Here is a 9,129-nt window from a genome sequence, read left to right on the forward strand (position 1 = left end):
AGTAAATGATTGGAATCGTTGCTTTTGCACAGGCCAGCTGCAGCATCCAAACTGCTGTCGATATTGTACCACTGTAGAAACTGAAGATACATATAATTTGCCAGCTGAAGATGGCTGCAAACCCGAAATGCATATTGGCATAAATAAAACGAATTAAAAAAAGTGGCTGGTTGCTGTATTTTTATAGTAAAATATCTTGCATCATATTATATTGCCGCCAAACCGATCGTCATCCAACAGATCCTCAATTTTCTTTTCCATTCTTCTGTGTTATACGCTTGTCAGCAACTTCGATACATGAACTGTTAAGTTGATTGTTCCGTAATTCTCACACGTGTCGGCTCTTGTAGTCTACGGAATTGCGTGGTTGATGATTTTCCGAAAATCCGATGGTATACCGCCAACTCATACATTCTATCACCATTGTGAATAGTCGTTTTGTTGCCTCTTCCCCAAATGATTTGAGAGATTCCGATGGAATTTTATCTGTCCCTTCTGCTTTACTCGACCATAAGATGTCCAAAGCCTTTTTAAATTGTAATTCTAATAGTGGATCCCCTGTCTTATTCCTATCAACTCCAGTTTCTTCTTCTACCACGTCATCAGACAAGTCGCTTTCCTCATATCTGCTCTCTCCTCTGTCTTTAACAGTGGAATTCCCACCGCCTTCTTAATGTTACCTCCCTTTCTTTTAATTTTACCGAAGATTGTTTTGACTTTCCTACATGGTGAGTCAGTCTTTCCGACAATAATTTATTTTTCGATTTCTTCACATTTTTCATGCAGCCATTTCGCCTTAGCTTCCCTGCACTCCCTCTTTATGTCATTCATGAGTGACCTGGATTTTTGTATACCTGAATTTCCCTGAAAATTTTTGTACTTCGTAGTTACCTTCCTTCTACCTACCTTTTTCTTTCCAACTTCTGTGACTGCCTTTTTTAGAGATTGCCATTTCTCTTGAACTGCCTACTGAGCTATTTATCACCACAATATGTATAGCCTTAGAGAACTTCACGCAAATCTCTTCATTCTTTAGCACTCCATACCCCATTTCTTGGCACATCGATCCTTCCTGACAACTCTTAAATTTCCGCCTACTCTTCATCATTAATAAATTGTGAGCAGAAATCCTTTTCCAAGTATGCCTTCTCGTCTCGTGATTGTTGAACAGAGTATTCGTTATTACTAACCGATATTTAATGCAGAGTTCAATTAGTCTTTTACCTCTCTCATTTCCACGACCAAGCCCATATTCTCCCGTAAAATCTTCTTCTACTCCCTTCCCTACAACCACATTCCAATCTCTTATGACTTTTAGAGTTTCCTTTGTCTTTACGTACAGAATTACCGGTTGAATATCCTGATGTACTTTCTCTGTCTCTCCATCCCCTGCCAGCGAAGTTGGTATGATTACCTGAACTACGAGTATTGTTGTCAGTGTTGGTTTGCTGTTAATTCTGATGTCATTGGCCTTTTCGAAATAACTTACTTTCTGCCCTACCTTCCTTTTCATAACGAATGTTACTCCCGTTATACCATTTTCTGCTGCTGTTGATGTGATCCTATACCTGTCTGATCAGAAATCCTTGTCTCCTTTCTGTTTCCCTTCACTGGCCCTTCCTTTATCTAGAGTTAGTTACGAGTACTGTATTTCTATTCCCTCATGTTGGGACTGGATTCACTTGTCTTCTACGAATATAACATTTTTTTCTCGGCCAGTTATGGTTCAAAACTGCCAAATTTGTTGTGGGACATCGTGAAATATTCCCGCTTCAGCCCCTACAATTTCATGAAGTTCCAACAGGTGGAGACGCTGTACGTAGCCTTCAAAATGGTGTCTGTAAAGAAGGTGCGGTGCAAGCAGAGAGCTGCCGTTGAGTTCCTTTTGGCCGAAGGCCAGGGCATCGCAGATATTCACAGACGCTCGCAGAATGTTAACGGAAATCTGGCAGTTAAGAAAAGCAGGGAGAGTTGTTGGGCGATGCGTCTGTCACCATTGCAAAGTCGCGCGAATCTGTCCAATCTCCCGTGTGCCGGCCCGTCGCACACAGCTGTGACTACTGCAATGTTCGAAAGTGCGGGCACTTTCATTCGAGGTTTTTGTAAGTGTGTAATTCTCAACTTCTCTTTCTCCACGACAACGCAAGGTCTCATACGCATCTGCACGCCCAAGAGGAACCAATAAAATTTCAGTGGGCTTTCTTTCCTCATCCGCCCTACAGCCCGGATATTGCACCATCCGACTTCCACCTGTTTGACCAAACAAGGATGCACTCCGTGGGAAGCAGTACTTGGATGATGGCGCAGTTATTCATGCAGCAAGAGTTGGTTCTGTCATCGACCACTGCAGTGGTAACATACGAGCATACAGACACGCCCAGGAAGATGGCGTGAGGCCGTCGCACTGAACGGGGAGTATGTTGACAAACAGGGTTTTGAAACTTTCTGGCAGATTAAAACTGTGTGCCCGACCGAGACTCGAACTCGGGACCTTTGCCTTTCGCGGACAAGTGCTCTACCATCTGAGCTACCGAAGCACGACTCACGCCCGCTACTCACAGCTTTACTTCTGCCAGTACCTCGTCTCCTACCTTCCAAACTTTACAGAAGCTCTCCTGCGAACCTTGCAGAACTAGCACTCCTGAAAGAAAGGATACTGCGGAGACATGGCTTAGCCACAGCCTGGGGGATGTTTCCAGAATGAGATTTTCACTCTGCAGCGGAGTGTGCGCTGATATGAAACGGCCGTGAATCGTGCTTCGGTAGCTCAGATGGTAGAGCACTTGTCCGCGAAAGGCAAAGGTCCCGAGTTCGAGTCTCGGTCGGGCACACAATTTAATCTGCCAGGAAGTTTCATATCAGCGCACACTCCGCTGCAGAGTGAAAATCTCATTCTGGAAACATCCCCCAGGCTGTGGCTAAGCCATGTCTCCGCAATATCCTTTCTTTCAGGAGTGCTAGTTCTGCAAGGTTTGCAGGAGAGCTTCTGTAAAGTTTGGAAGGTAGGAGACGAGGTACTGGCAGAAGTAAAGCTGTGAGTACCGGCCGTGAGTCGTGCTCCGGTAGCTCAGATGGTAGAGCACTTGCCCGCGAAAGGCAAAGGTCCCGAGTTCGAGTCTCGGTCGGGCACACAGTTTTAATCTGCCAGGAAGTTTCATATCAGCGCACACTCCGCTGCAGAGTGAAAATCTCATTCTGGAAACAGGGTTTTGTAGCGAAAAGAGTGAGAAATTATATGATATACTGGAATCCTGAATAAAACCAGCCTGCTTCCAGAAATAAAGTGTTGCCCCTCGTACATAGAAAAATAATGATTCTTAAAACATTTTCAGACAACTTCCGGGAATGCAAACGAGGGATGTCTTCGACAATCGACGATATTTCGACAGGTGGAAAGACCGTCATGGGATCAGGATTTCAAGCAGGATTTAAGCAACAGCATAGTCTTATGGCCAGATGATAATTTAATCTCAGCTGCTTCCTTAATAATATTATCCCAACAGACAGAAGCGGATAGCAAATCTCTGTGTTATTGTACTCCATAGGATGACTGGTATCAAGGCAATGTTTTGCAATAACAGATCTGGTTAGCTGTTGTAAAGGTGTGTGACGCTTATGTTCAGTAGACCGGACCTCCACGGTCCTGATGGTCTGACCAACGTATGACATGCCAGAACTGCGTGAAATACGGCAGACACGCGCCTTAGTCATCATTTGCAGACCATAAATTGGACCTGATAGTGAGCGAGGAACACACTTCATACTGTGTTTCCACAGAATGCGATCAGTCCTGTTGCAAATACTACCTGTGTAAGGCAGAATTAACTGCCAACTCGTTATTTCTATCACTCACCCGATTCACGGTTGATTAATAGACAAGTTGCACGTCTGATCTTTCGCTATAACCCTTCTGGAGAAAGGCAGCTTGGAGGTAGGGTAGCTGAGCTGTCATATTTTCAGGTCTGAGATGATGCTGAGGTAATTCTCAGCCGGATGGCGATAGCTATCAGCTAAAAATCAGAGTTGACTTCCTATAACTGGCATGTCCCACTGTACCATCAACTAATCTCCTGAGCAACACATCAAGGAAGGAAAGGCAGCCGAACTATTCCTCTTATTTATTTCTGGCCTGATAATGGCCATGTATACAAAAGATAGCTGCGCTGCTTCTCCAAACATCTTTCAGCGTCGTACCACACAGATTACTGGTGCGGCGGTTCAGTATACTTAGATTCTTCGCTCTCAGCTGCAGCGAATTACTCCTATTCCAACGTATCTTCTGTATCTGGAAAGCTGTTAATCGTGTAGTCATCCCCTTGCCTTAGACAATCCTGAGATACGACGTAAAGATATTACCAGTACATTATCAGATAACAAATGATAATTAAATGGACACCCTAGCTGCAAACAGGCGTTGATACACTTGCTTGCAGCTAGGGTGTCCATTTAATTATCATTTGATTTCTAGCAAAGCTGCATGGTCATTGACGGTAACTGTTCTTTCGGGAACAGATACTACCGTCATATATAGTTAAAAAAATATGTGTTTCCGGCCTTTGACCTTCTTGTGCGAACGCACACGCTATGCCCGAACTCGTACGGGACTTGGTAGATTAATCTGCCACGAGTAATGAGTATGATGGGCAAACATCTATTAGGCGCACTACGAATGTAGTGTTGTGGACATGTTGGGAATGTGGATCTCACGGGGAGCGAGCAAGGGATAAGTTCCTGCAGACGCACCATCCTCTGTGCCCGCGGTGGCTCAGATGGATAGAGCGTCTGCCATGTAAGCAGTAGATCCCGGGTTCGAGTCCCGGTCGGGGCACACATTTTCAACATGTCCCCAATGAAGTGTATCAACGCCTGCTTGCAGCTAGGGTGTCCATTTAATTATCATTTCATTTCTAGCAAAGCTGCATGGTCATTGACGGTAACTGTTCTTTCGGGAACAGATACTACCGTCATATATAGTTAAAAAAATTATCTGATAAGGTACACCAAACTTTTTGCAGTAATGTGGTCATTATTTTCGTTTCAATCTGTGAGTTCACTGACCCACTGCAGTGAGGAAACGGAAGCGCTTAACCCACAGTACGTGTAGGGTGTTGCTCAGGACTAAGGTGGTTTAGTAATGTTTTGAGTATGTTTTCTAGTACAGTGTCTTGGGCCCACTCATTCAGGCTAACGTGGTACGACATAGAATGCTTATTTCAACAGTCTCGGTCACGAATTTCATGATGAGCATATCGTGGACACTCCCATATTCCAAGACGACAATGACTTGTTCACAGGGCTGCACGCCTACGTTCGTAGTTTGACTAACACTCAGGAACCGTATCAAACCCCGTCTAGTCCGCTAACTCATCCCACCATAGTTACGCAGACGATTTCTGGTACGATATGCAATAGAATCTGAAACTTACCAAGATCCAAGCGATTTAAAAACTCCACATGATCTAGTCAACAGTGAATTGCTTCGTCTGCATACGGCATACGTGAAGAAACTTGTGGACTGCCTTCCTCGGCGAACTGAGATCCTAATCATGACTAGAGACTGTGTTAACACGATGTTTATGTGATGTCACCTGGATGTGAAAATTTTTTTGTTTTGTTGTGTTATGGTGGCTGTTTTCCCTGTTTTTATTTTGGTCTTTTCTTTTCGTGGGGTATTCTTTTTCAGTTGTTTCTCGTTTATCTTTTAATGTTCTTATTTAACAGTTCTTTCATACCGTCTGTTTAGTGGGCACTTGCGAGCGTCGCCGACTGCAAGTCCCTCTCGTGGATTGACGGCGGCTCTGTCCTGCTTCTAGTGAGCGTCTAGGTTGTCCGTATTAATATTCAAATAATTTTCACAATTTTTGTTTTATTTTGAGAACGGTACATCTTACAATTAACAATTCTTGTGACTAGGTAAAGTTAAAAGTGTTGGAGAGGGTTGCTGTGCATTAAAATATATGTTGGAAATCGCGTCCACGGGAGGATAAACAAGTGCAGATTTGACTGTGATATGCTTGTCGCGTACACAGTTGCTTTAGTTTTGAAGTCACAAAGCGTGCGTGGGCGATTGCGCTACACAAGGAGTTTAGCTGCTTCACAAACAAAAAAGGCTGATGGACTAACAAGGGAACCTCCCCATCGCACCCCCCTCAGATTTAGTTATAAGTTGGCACAGTGGATAGGCCTTGAAAATCTGATCACAGATCAATCGAGAAAACAGGAAGAAGTTTTGTCGAACTATGAAAAAAATAAGCAAAATATACAAATTGAGTAGTCGATGTGTAACATAAGCCACATCAATGACAATGTGATTTCAGGAGTGCCGTGGTCTCGTGGTTAGCGTAAGCAACTGCGGTACGAGAGGACCTCGGTTAAAGTCTTCCTTCGAGTAAAGATTTTAACTTTTTTATTTTCTAGCAATTGACGTGTGTCAATTATCAAAGTTCAGGCACTCACACAATCAACTTCGCTCTCGAAAATTCCAGGACATGTTCAGATTTGCTTGGACATATGCAGGATTTGACACACGGAAAAAATTGGAAAACGTTAAAAACATATGTTTTGACACAGCACAGGGAAAACTGTGTGACTGTGAAACTGTTGCAGTCATTTGTTGCAGTTTATGTGACAAACTCTTATGTTTTCATCACTTTTTTGGGAGTTATTATCACATCCACAAGAAAACCTAAATCGGGCAAGGTAGAAGAATCTTTTTACCCATTCGCCAAGTGTGCAAGTTAGGTGGATCGACAACATATTCCTGTCATGTGACGTACATGCCGTCACCAGTGTCGTATAGAATATATCAGACGTGTTTTCCTGTGGAGGAATCGGTTGACCTATGTCCTTGCGATCAAATTTTTCGGTTCCCATTGGAGAGGAACGTACTTTCGCCTACTAATCGCACGGTTTTTGCGGTGCGGTCGCAAAACACGGACACTACACTTATTACAGTGAACAGAGACGTCAATGAACGAACTGACAGATCATAACTTTGCGAAAACAAATAAAGTAAAATTTTCAACCGAGGGAAGACTTGAACCAAGGACCTCTCGTTCCGCAGTTGTTCACGCTAACCACGGGACCACGGCGCTCCTGAACAGTCACTATGCTTGATGTTGCTTATCTTGAACATGGACTACTCAGTTTGTATATTTTACTTATTTTTTCCATAGTTCCACACAACTTCTTCCTGTTTTCTCGATTGATCTGTGTTCAGTTTTTCAAGGCCTATCCACTGTGCCAACTTATAACTAAATCTGAAGGGGGTGCGATGGGGAGGGTCCCTTGTAAGTAAGGTCCGTCGAGCGAGGGGACCATAGAGTTTCTGAGATGACGCGTTCCTCAAAAGACTCTTCCAGAACACCCACAGTGTTATTAGCTGTGAGCGCATCTTGTTGAAACCATGAGTAGTTTATTTTGTCTTCATTTAGATGGTGATTGAAACTGTCGATCATTAAACAATAACGTTCACTCTTCATGGTTTCTTCAAAAAATAAAGATCCAGTAATACGTCGTCCGGATATTGCTAGCGACATTCCAAATTTCTAATCAAGTAATGGCGTCTGCTTTGTGTGTTACGTTACCAGAGAGTTGAAACCAGGCCTCGTATGTTTGCAAGGTGACGCCAAGAATATCAGTGGTATTCCTCTCAACAAAAGATGTAAGCCATTTGCAGTACGATTGCGCTTTTCATGATCCTCATCTTTCAATCCATGCGCTGCTGTTACTTTATAGCCGGCCGGAGTGGCGGAGCGGTTCTAGGCGCTACAGTCTGGAACTGCGCGACCGCTGCGGTCGCAGGTTCGAATCCTGCCTCGGGCATGGCTGTGTGTGATGTCCTTAGGTTAGTTAGGTTTAAGTAGTTCTAAGTTCTAGGGGACTGATGATCTCAGAAGTTAAGTCCCATAGTGCTCAGAGCAATTTGAACCATTTTTGTTACTTTATACGAGGACAACTTCCGTGTTTACGTAACCGCTTTTTGCATGGTTACCCGTCCCTGTCTCTTTATTGTACCAACTTGCACGACGACTTTGTTGGCCTCTTCTGCATATAGTTGGAAACATCCAGCAACTCCGGTTCATTTAGTTTAGGTGGTTGTGAAGGTTGCTTTCTGCCAGATTTGTTTCGAACTTTCAACATAAGCTACAACCGTAGTTGGTATTCCAGTGCACAGCGACTTTCCGAACGCACTGAACAGGTATACAATTAATTTTAGCCTATATCTCGTTCAACCAGAGTGCATAAACGTTTATGTCGTCAGACATTTGTTGACGTGTTCGACAGTGCTTTGATGAATTTCGATTTAACGGACTCAAATGGGTGTTACTGTATACAAAGTCTGAGTACGGAATTTAGTTTTCCTAGTTTTACTATTCCCTTTCTTCTTTCTGTTTTAACAGATCAGTTAATTTCTGAGAAACCAAAACCGATTATGATGCCATTTCTGTGCCCCCACACTGGAAAATCGATGGTGCTTAAAACGGTCATACGATGCAGTATAAATTTGGAATTACATTGTTCCCATAATAGAATTTTCTTTGTAAACGTACAGGTTCCATTGTGCGATATAAAATAAAAACATGGTGCTTTAATGAAGTGATTAAACCACAGAGGAATTAAGAAGCTCAGGTGCAAGCACTTGCTACCGTTGTCATGTTTGTATAGTGTTTCACTCCACTGTCTTTCTTTTAATCGCTTTATTTATATTCTCCCCTCGTGGGAACTACATTCCGGTATTCCCATTTCGCTGAGATTTCACTGAAAGAGCCGAAAAGCTACATAATGGTCTTCGCTGCACGCATGCATAGCCAAGAGAGAAAGAGAGAGAGAGAGAGAGAGAGAGAGAGAGAGAGAGAGTACGTTTTATGAGGCTGTCGATGTCCAGATAACTGTCGTTATTGTTTATCAGTGTATATCGTTCAACCATCCAGCTAGGAGTAAGTAAACAGGTCGGTTGTTGCGGAACGTTAAAGTCCGGCTATCTCGCCTAGTGCATGCGTTAAGGATACAGGTTATCTCTAAAACAACCGGTTTTCAGTTATGTCGGTTTTTTTACGCCAGTTTAACCTGTTAACACCCCTCAAAACAACTGGTTTCTGGAAGTAGAAATCGAACAAAGCTAGAAAA

The sequence above is a fragment of the Schistocerca nitens genome, chromosome 1 (genome assembly GCF_023898315.1).
Source record: "Schistocerca nitens isolate TAMUIC-IGC-003100 chromosome 1, iqSchNite1.1, whole genome shotgun sequence".
Taxonomy (NCBI): domain Eukaryota; kingdom Metazoa; phylum Arthropoda; class Insecta; order Orthoptera; family Acrididae; genus Schistocerca; species Schistocerca nitens.